Source organism: Gavialis gangeticus, unplaced genomic scaffold (genome assembly GCF_001723915.1).
Source record: "Gavialis gangeticus isolate Ggan-Ray unplaced genomic scaffold, GavGan_comp1, whole genome shotgun sequence".
Lineage (NCBI taxonomy): Eukaryota > Metazoa > Chordata > Crocodylia > Gavialidae > Gavialis > Gavialis gangeticus.
The window spans coordinates 1390959-1400312 of NW_017728965.1; positions in this window are offsets into that span (position 1 = coordinate 1390959).

Sequence of the window (9354 nt, forward strand, 5' to 3'; positions counted from 1 at the left end):
GGCAGCGTGTCCCTGTGGCTTGTGTCTGCAGCCATACTGAAGGGAGTCATTAGGGAGTCATTGCACTGGGGAGCCTGCCCAATGCAGCTTCACCTGCTGCAAAGCTTAGCAATTAAGATGGCACCATTAATGACAATGATTTTTTAGCAGTGCTAAGAACCCGCATAAAATTAAATGAGCTGCCCTTGAGGGAAAAAGCATGTTTAATACAGGTCTAATTACATAGAGTTAAATACTATTGCATCTGTTAAGACGTGTCCTCTAGTTGTCTTGATGAACAGGACGCTACAGGTATATTAATAAGAAAAAATGCATTGGGTTTTATTATTAAATATCATATTATAGCTAATAAAAGCTGAAAAGGTGACGTTAGATCTAATGTTTCTTAGGTTTATATTAATTACTTAAAAGGATTGGATTTAATAAAACAATGCCTGAAGACACAAACTGGGTAAAGAGAATAAAGGATTACAAATTAAGGGAGCTTCTGTTAAAAGAATACATAAATCTCCACAGATCTCTTCTGCCTGTGTGCCAGTTCTTGTGGCACTTAAGTAGAACTTCTGAGTGAAGTTCATCGAGAGTTTGCCTCGGTAAGCAGTGTAGCATGTGGTAAAATATCAGTAAAATGAAATATCATGAAGTTCATTTTTCCCTCCTCCACCCCCCCGGCCCAGGAACTACAGTATCAACAACTGATTCATTTCAAATCACAAAGAATCCAATATGTCGGTAATGTAAAGTGATAGAAATGAAGTAGATAACGTTCGCAAACTGAGTACAAAATCTAATAGTCTAGCTCATGTACGTCAGCATAGCTTCCCTGAAGAGGTATGCAGATTTGCATCACTGGAAGATTTGGCCCAAAGTGTTTATTCAGATGAAACTTCAGGCATTGAAGAAAAACGAAAATGTTAAAAGCAAAATGGTATATTTAAAGATGTAACTTGCATCTGACCCCAAATAAGCTTGTTTTTAATTGGTGGGATTATACAAAACTGCAGTTATTTGGAAGGAAATAATGAAAGATCAGACTATCCTGAGCCTTTAAAATAGTTAATGAAATAGAATAATGGATATTAGAAGTGGAAAGATGCTACTGGGTAATAAGGTCCTTCAGTAAAGTCTGGATTGGGTCCAATAAAGTCAAGATTGAATCCAGGATTGGACTTGAATCAAGTCAGGATTGAATCCATCTCTCCGACAAAGCAGAATTTAATTAACAGGGTGGGTGACGCAGTATTTTGAAAGGCATCTCTTCCATCTACAAGAATAAAAGATGTTATGCTTCTGAATATTCTTGTTCCCAACAGGATACAATTAACAAATTAGAAAATGAACTGAGAACCACAAAGAGTGAAATGGCCCGGTATTTGAAAGAATACCAAGATCTTCTCAACGTGAAAATGGCTCTGGACATTGAAATCGCAGCATACAGGTACGATGGAGAAATTGTCCAGCAAATCAGAAACAAGATCAGGTTTCCTTTTCTTTTTACCTGGTGAAGTTATATTTTATTTGTCATACCTGTCACTAGTTTTAAGCCCCATCAGTAACTAAATCCCTCTGAAAATCTCTTAAGTGTTGTTGAAAGTCTCACCTGTAAGTCAGTATTTTAGAGCAGACTTTGTTCCCTGTAATTGTTTTATATTTGGTCCTGGCCATTCTGTAAAGGCAAAGAATGGATTTTTTCCTGTCCATAGCAGAAAATTGAGGAAGGAGGATAGATTTGTAGCATAAAGCCCCTTGATATACTTACTATGTTTAGATTCCCATAAACAAAAGCATCAGCTCAAATTATTGGGTGTCCTAAAGAAAACTAAAATATATCCATGTCTTCCCCTGCAGCTATAATTATATTCTAGAGCTGATTTGTCTCCAGCCATCTTCTAGGTGGACCTTTTGGTTCAGAGATGCATGTAACTGCCTAGTTTCTGTCCTCTAAAGTGAGACACATTGACATCCAGTCTCTTTTTTGGATCACAAGGCAGTTGGATATGGAATAATATTTTTGTTATCTGGAAGACTGTCATCTCTTTGTGCGTGTCCACACATGTTCTTATGCATGCCAAAACTTAATGCTCATTTGCCTAATGCACATTAAACTGACTTAGGTGCTCATCTACACATGCACGTGCTGAAGTGCATTAACGCAGTGTGTGGACCAGCTTGGGACTAAAGTTGGTCCCAAGTCAGCAGACATGCACAACATTAATGCACCTTAGCGCATCTACATGTGCATTAAGGTGTTTTAGCTATTTGCAGGTAAATTTGATACCTGCATTTGCAGGTATCAAATTTAGGTACAAATAGCCTAAAATTGCCATTTTTAAAGTGCATTAAGGGTGCGTACATGTAGATCTCCGCCCTTTGAGTCTTATTCTGTGTTTGTACTGCATCTACCACTGCATGGCACTGGCACATGACTTGGGTTCCTAGTCACTGCCTACAATGCAAGTAAATCTATTTCTGCTTTTTTGGGTGTTCCAGGAAATTGTTGGAAGGTGAAGAAACCCGACTCAGTTTCACCAGTGTTGGAAGCATAACCAGTGGCTACACACAGGCTGTCCCAACCTTTGGCAGGTCTGCCTTCAGTGGTTTACAGAGCAGCTCCTACTTGATGACATCTCGTACCTTCCCCACTTACTACTCTAGTCACGTTCAAGAAGAACAGATAGAAGTAGAGGAAACAATTGAGGCAGCTAAAATGGAAGAAGCCAAAGGGGCACCCCCTGCAGAAGGAGAAGGTGCTGAAGAGGAAGGTGAGGAGGAAGCAGGAGGTGAAGAAGCTGAAGAAGAAGAAGGTATATTTGAGTTATTTTTCACATCATGCTTTTGCAGAATTCTTCCCCACTCATGAACAGTACCCAAGTCCACCAGTTTTCATTAATATAAATAATTTGTGAATAACTCATGTGAATAGACTCCTTGATTTTTAAATGAGACTGTTAATATGAGTAAGGGATTGCTGGACTGATGTCTGCAGGTAAAACCTGGCTATAAGAAAGGGCAAGATCAGATCAATATTGAATGTTCAGCGCATCAGGGGATCAATTCTGCTCCCCTAGAACTCGGTGCAAGTTTTCCAGTTGCTTGCCAACTGGTTATGCTTGCAAAAAGCCTTTTGATAGACTCCATGGCAAGAAACGTAACTGGAAGAAATGGGAACAGTCTCAACTAAATGTTGATTCCCAGGTAACATCTTGGACAGACCCTCAGATAGTATCACCACTGTTGCTCTACTGAGCATGATAAGAACGCTATGCCAGTTTACATTGGTTAGTTTTTTCAGTCCTCTTTGGACCTCTGTCCCATTCTCTAGGCAACATATTATAATGCTCTTAACAAAGCATGGTAAATGAGTAGACAGCAGGGGTGGCGGAAATAAGAAAGAAGATATAAATGATCTGTAGTAATTAGTTCTTGAGGGAAGATTACGAACACACACACCTGAAAGAAATTTGTTTCCATTTAAATATTTAAAAAGGAGCCACAACCCGAAAGCTCATCTGTAAGTCGATGGTGACCGAGCAGGAACTGCATTAAAAGCTTGATCCAAAATTCATAGAAATCAGTGGAGAGGCTGCCATTGACTTGAATGGGTCTTGGATCTGGGCTTAAAACAATGGGTTGTCAATCACTTGTTAAAAGTCAACATTTTCCAAAGAGTGGAAGGGAATTTGATACTTTCCTGCTTTTGCAATTCAGTATGAATTGGGTGCATAACTCTCAAAGTATCTTTTGAAAATCCCCACTTACCCAATATGTCATAGCTTAATTCTCTCTATTGATTGCTGCAAACCAAGTCCATTTGTGCTTCCACTGGAGTGAATGGTGGACCTTGACATTGACTTTTCTGGGAGTAGGATTGGGACCTGGCTCTGCAGTGCTACATATAAAAGGTAAAATGCTCCATTCTTTTCAAAGGTGCCAAAGAGGAAGCTGAAGAAGCCAAAGAGGGTGAAGAAGAGGAAGGAGAAGGAGAAGGGGAAGAAGCAGCAGAAGAAGGAGAGGAAGCCAAGGAAGCTGGTGAGGGAGAGAAGGAGGAAGAGGTGGCAGGAGAGGAAGAGAGTGAAGAGAAGAAGAAGGATTGATTTAGACTATGTGTAGGTTTCCCAATCAGGTCAACAGTACAACCCATAATTGACTTAGCTAAAATTGCTGCACCACATATTTAATTCAGAGATCACTAAGATTTAAAGTTAACGTTCTATGATGTTTCTGTCTATGCAAAGTATCAGCATGCTTGCAGAGTGCCCTGCTGGCTTGCTACCAGAATACGCATGGGGTATGTGTCTGAGTGTGGGAGTTATGGTCGATCTGGGGGATTAACAACCTTAAAAAAAAAAAAAAAAAATCAAGTCACAGGGTAAGAATTCATTTACACTTAAAATATTTATGGAAACCTTGGGTGGTTTAACTAATGAAGGCTTCAATAAGTATGTGCAATACAGCTAGTCAATAAAGTTACAGAACTGCATCTACAGTTTTCTTGTAGTTGTGTCATATGTTACTAAATACATTTTATAAAGGATTGGTAGAGTGAAATTAAGTTATGCACAGAATTGCAACAGAAAACTGATATTCCCATCCTACACAGCAGGAAATGTAATACTGGCAAATATTCCACTCCAGCTGGTACTTTTGTGATGTCAAACCACTCAAAATGTCATCCCCACTGAACTAAATAATAAAGGAAATGACTGTGGGGGGAGGGAGGGGGGTCCCAATCTTGCAAAATATAACACATGAGCTAGTCCCATGTGGAAGTCCTTTGAAGTCAGTGCGACTCCACTCAGACACAGTGGTGCCACTGCATATAATTTATGTGCCTGGCGCCACAGTTTACCCTTCTGGAAGTTTTTAATATTGATATTGCACATTCATATTTTAAATATAGCGGCTACACGTAAACATATTGGTCTAAGAGAGGCAGGTTTAGACAAATGCCAGTATATGACAGAATCAAATATGGACAAGAGGGGAAATATATTACAGTGGAAATATGGCTCTTCTATAAAATTCATTGAAATATTTATTTTTATGCAGCACCTGGGTTCGTGCACAGTGATAACAATGGGGAAAAATTCCTCTTGACTTCAATGAGCCTTGAAGCTGGCTCTTAATAAAAATGATCAAAGCTATGTTTCATTACCAGGAAGCTGAGGAAAATAACAGAAAAAAAGTGATAACTTTGGTATTCGAATGTAACCTGAATTACTACAGCACTTCAACTAAGCGATCTATGTCACACACCTATGAGACTCACTTTGTACTGCAAGCCTGCCAGTGCCTTGTAGGCATCCAAAATCAGCCTAAAACTTCAAGAAATCAAAGCACTGAGCAGGCAGAGAACTGGAGCAACTTCAGAGGCCAGGGGAGTAGTAAAACCAGACAGCAAGTCTGAAAGCAGGAGAAGCATCTCATTCTCTTGTTCTGACCTTATTAATTTTCACAATGCGGCATCCCTAAAGCTAGTGCATAAGGGACAGGATGGAGTTCTTGTCCAGAAAGCCAGCATATGTCTATACCACTGGTATATCTGTCATATTTAGATACATTTCCAAGTTCAGGTGCATAAGTTTAAGTAGGGCTGAGCTCTTTTAAATGCATCGCTGTCCAGGGTTTGCCCAGGGTTTAGCTAGATCAATCGAAAGATCAATTAAGCTACAGTGAATTAAAGCCACTTTACTCCTGAGTGAAAGCACGCAGAGGCTTTAATGTGCCTTAAATTATGCCTATTGACTTCAGTTGATTCATTCAAGCTTTCCTGAAAGTCCCTAGACAGACATAGTCACAGAGACAGGAAGAAATAAGCTGGAGACAGCATTTTACGAGAGTGGGTTCTCGTCTTCCTATTCAGGGGACTTGGAGTATTTCACTCTTTCAACACCTTCCAAGTATCTCTGCACACACTGATGAGAACAGGGTTGGGAAAAGGAGGGGTGGTGGTAACAGTACTTAAGAGAGCTGCCCTTCTGAATCTTTTGGAAAGCAGAATGGAAAAAAGGGAAAGCGATATTAGCAAGTCTTCAAGAAAAAGCCTGTTTTCACCCTGAAATAGTCACTGCGGTATTTGCTGTGCAGGGAGCTCTGCAGGACTGTTCCAAGTGCTGACTTTCCCTAATTTTGCCTGCTTCTGCTAGTGCAGGTAAACCTGCACAGCTGAAGGCTTTGCTTTTCCATGTAAACAGTTTTGTTGTAGGAGAACAGCTTCCTAAATGCTCTCAGTTCTGCTCATTCACACGCATTACATATTTGTTATATATACTTCTGTATAGTCCTGTTATCCTATAGCACAGCCTTCTCCTTCCCCACTGAAGCACAAAGTGGTGACACATGCCACCTCTGGTACAAAGGACAAGAAATTCACAAGCCAAGCTGTTTTACCCTGCTCCTTTTTCCGCCTGCTCCCCCCGCACCTCCCCTGCTATTGATCAGAAAGGAGACGTTCAGGCGAGCCACTACTTCTTGTGCCTTTTACCTCTGGCCACCAAAGCAACATTTCACTGCAGCAGCATAATGGCCAATGTTGCTGTTCAATTTATAGTGCCCCATTTAAAAACTGCCTACGCAGCTGCAACTGCAGTACGGCACTAAGGTCCAGTGATCGAGCCAACCAAGGCATTAGAGCGAAACTGCAAAACAGTACGGTTTGCTGCAAACTCCTGCAGAAGGGTGGGCACCCCTAATGCTTCTACCTTCAGTGATTGCTCCTTGCACTCATGCTTTTCCAGGGATGATTCCTTTTCTGGGTCAGTTGCCTCTGCCTGATGATTAGTTTAAACAGTTATTCTTCAGCCTTCCCACATCTTTCCAAATCCTCCCAGCTCTAAGTTAAGAGCAACCTCCTATGTATGCACAAATCAAGATCAAAGAATTATTTTTTTTTCTTTACAGACTGCCACATTCACCCCAATTCCCAGTCCTTCCTAACGTGCTAGAACTGAAATCCACCCCCCACCACATGGGCTCAATTCACCTTCTAGGAAATAGGCAAGAAACAGCAGGGGAAATATAGTTACTGCAGAGAGCAATGCACTGCAGAGATTGCTCAGCTTTGCCCACTATGTGGAGTTCTGCCGTGCTGGTCAGAAGGGATGGGGTGATCTGCGTGTGCTGTGCGTGGGAGCTGAAACACACTCTAGGGCGCCTAGTTATTCTGCTCAAAAGACTTGTCTCATTTATAACTCTGGGAGCTCGTTTTGACGCAATGCAGTAAGCCTGGAGTGTAAGGCAGGGAGAGGAAGAATGCAAGAAAACTTTTCCTTTACTCACTTGTATCTGGGCAGTGGTTTGGACAGCCGGCAGACTTGCTGTCTCCTGGTGCTGCCTTGCTTTCAGGGTACCTTGGTCATCTCTGCCGCAGCTTCTGATTCTCTGCAAGATGCAAATGATGCAAACTGGGTTTTTTCTTTAATCAGTGACCTTTTCTCCCTTATTTGGAAGGGCAAATTGCAGGGCAGTTCTAATGGTGCAGGTCTAGGCATGGATATTTAATTAACCAATGGTTTCGCTTCATTATTCGCTGCGTTAATGTATTACTTGATATTTTTCATATTAGTATCATACCGACCTGCAGGGGCAGGGCTGCCCCCCAGAGATGTGAAAAATAGGCTGACCGAGCTATTTAGGACAAGGCGGAGGACAGACAGGGAAGACAGATCCCTTTATATGTCCTGTGAAACATTGCAGTTAGCTTTTTAAATAAGCAGGATTTTTGTTGTCTTCTAGTTCTGGAAAATGTAAGCTGTGTCTGAATAAGCATTTTGCAAGAGGAGTTTGGATGAGGATGAGGCTCCCTTCCTCCTCTCCCCCATCTTGTCCCTTATCTGAAGTGCTGGTTTAATGGCCTCCTTTAATAATGAGTAATTTAGGGCCTGATCCACAGCCCCCTGTAGGCTTTGGGATTTTTGGTGGGTTTCTCCATAGGCAGATCTGATCCCTACAATAAGCAGTTACACCGAGAGGAGCACTCTAGTGTCTGTCTGTCTGTCTTTAAATTAGCATGCCTATAACTGTCACAAGGAACTTCCAACTTTTTTTCTTTAATACTTTCCTTTCACAGCTTTCCAGTCGATTCATAAACTTCTCTAGGGGTCCAGAGTAATTAATCCCTTCAGCAGTTATACTAATTTGTAAGAACTGATACCAATGAAATAGTACAAATGGAATAAGGTTTATGCTTCTGCATACTGAAATGACTGTGACTTTTCAAACCGCCTTTGATACCAGATGTCAACAGAAAACCTCATGGCAAAAATTAAATATTTATCCATTCTTAGAGTATTATAAACATTTAAAAATGTTTGTTATTCTGTTGCCTATTTCTCCTAATAGTGTTTCTTTTGAATGATTCATAAGGATCAGATGAAACATTTACTTTAGGAAATAGACTGAATTTACTAACATTTTGCATACATTAGATTTTACAGACCACAAATCAAAGACACTTTTTTTTAAAAAGTTGATAATATAAAAAAATCCCATACAGAGATTAGACATTGGGTAGCCTATGAACTTTGCTTTCCTTGCCATTCAGACCCATACCATGAAGTATATATATTCTTATAGTCTCTTTGGCCCTCCCACATCCATTCGTTGTTTTGATCTATTGTCTAAAGGGTATATTTTTTGCCTGTTTAACTTATTCGGTTAGGCACTATTAGTCAGATTGGTATAGTCACCTAGTGCAGATGCTGCTATATGGATAAAATGTGTTTATATAGGTGACTTTTGTGCATATCTATCTATCTAGGTATGAACTGCAGTGAGACAAGGACCACTGACTTAGACTTTAAGTTCTTTGGGGCAGGACTGTCTGTTTCTTATATGTACAGTGCCTCATAGGGCCCTGACCTCTCGGCAACGTCACAACACAAATTAATATGAGGGAACCTTCATCCAGATTGCTTTCTGTCTTGCAGTATGGGGGAACTACATTACTTTTACACAATTTTTCAAATCCTAATTTGTGGCTTCTCAGAGGTTTTTAGAAGCTCTATGGGCCAATCCATGAGCACGGACATAAGGAATGTGGCACAGCAGACCTGTCTGTGATGCCGCATGTCACACACACGACACAAGCAGGCATACCCCATGCCGCTACTTTGTAGCATGGGGGGGTTTTTGACCCCAGGAAATCCCAGGGTCAAAAAAACTCAGGTCTAAAGAAAGTGGGGTGGCACACATGGTAGCAATGCATGTGGCCCCAAACTGGACCCACACTCCAGGTGCCAGCCAGGCTCCCTGCTGCCACTTCAGCTGCAGCTCCTGAAAGCCCCAGGATCCCAGGTAAGACTGCTGGGACCAGCACAGTTGCTGGCCTCAGCCTCCCCTCCCCCCCCCCCCATG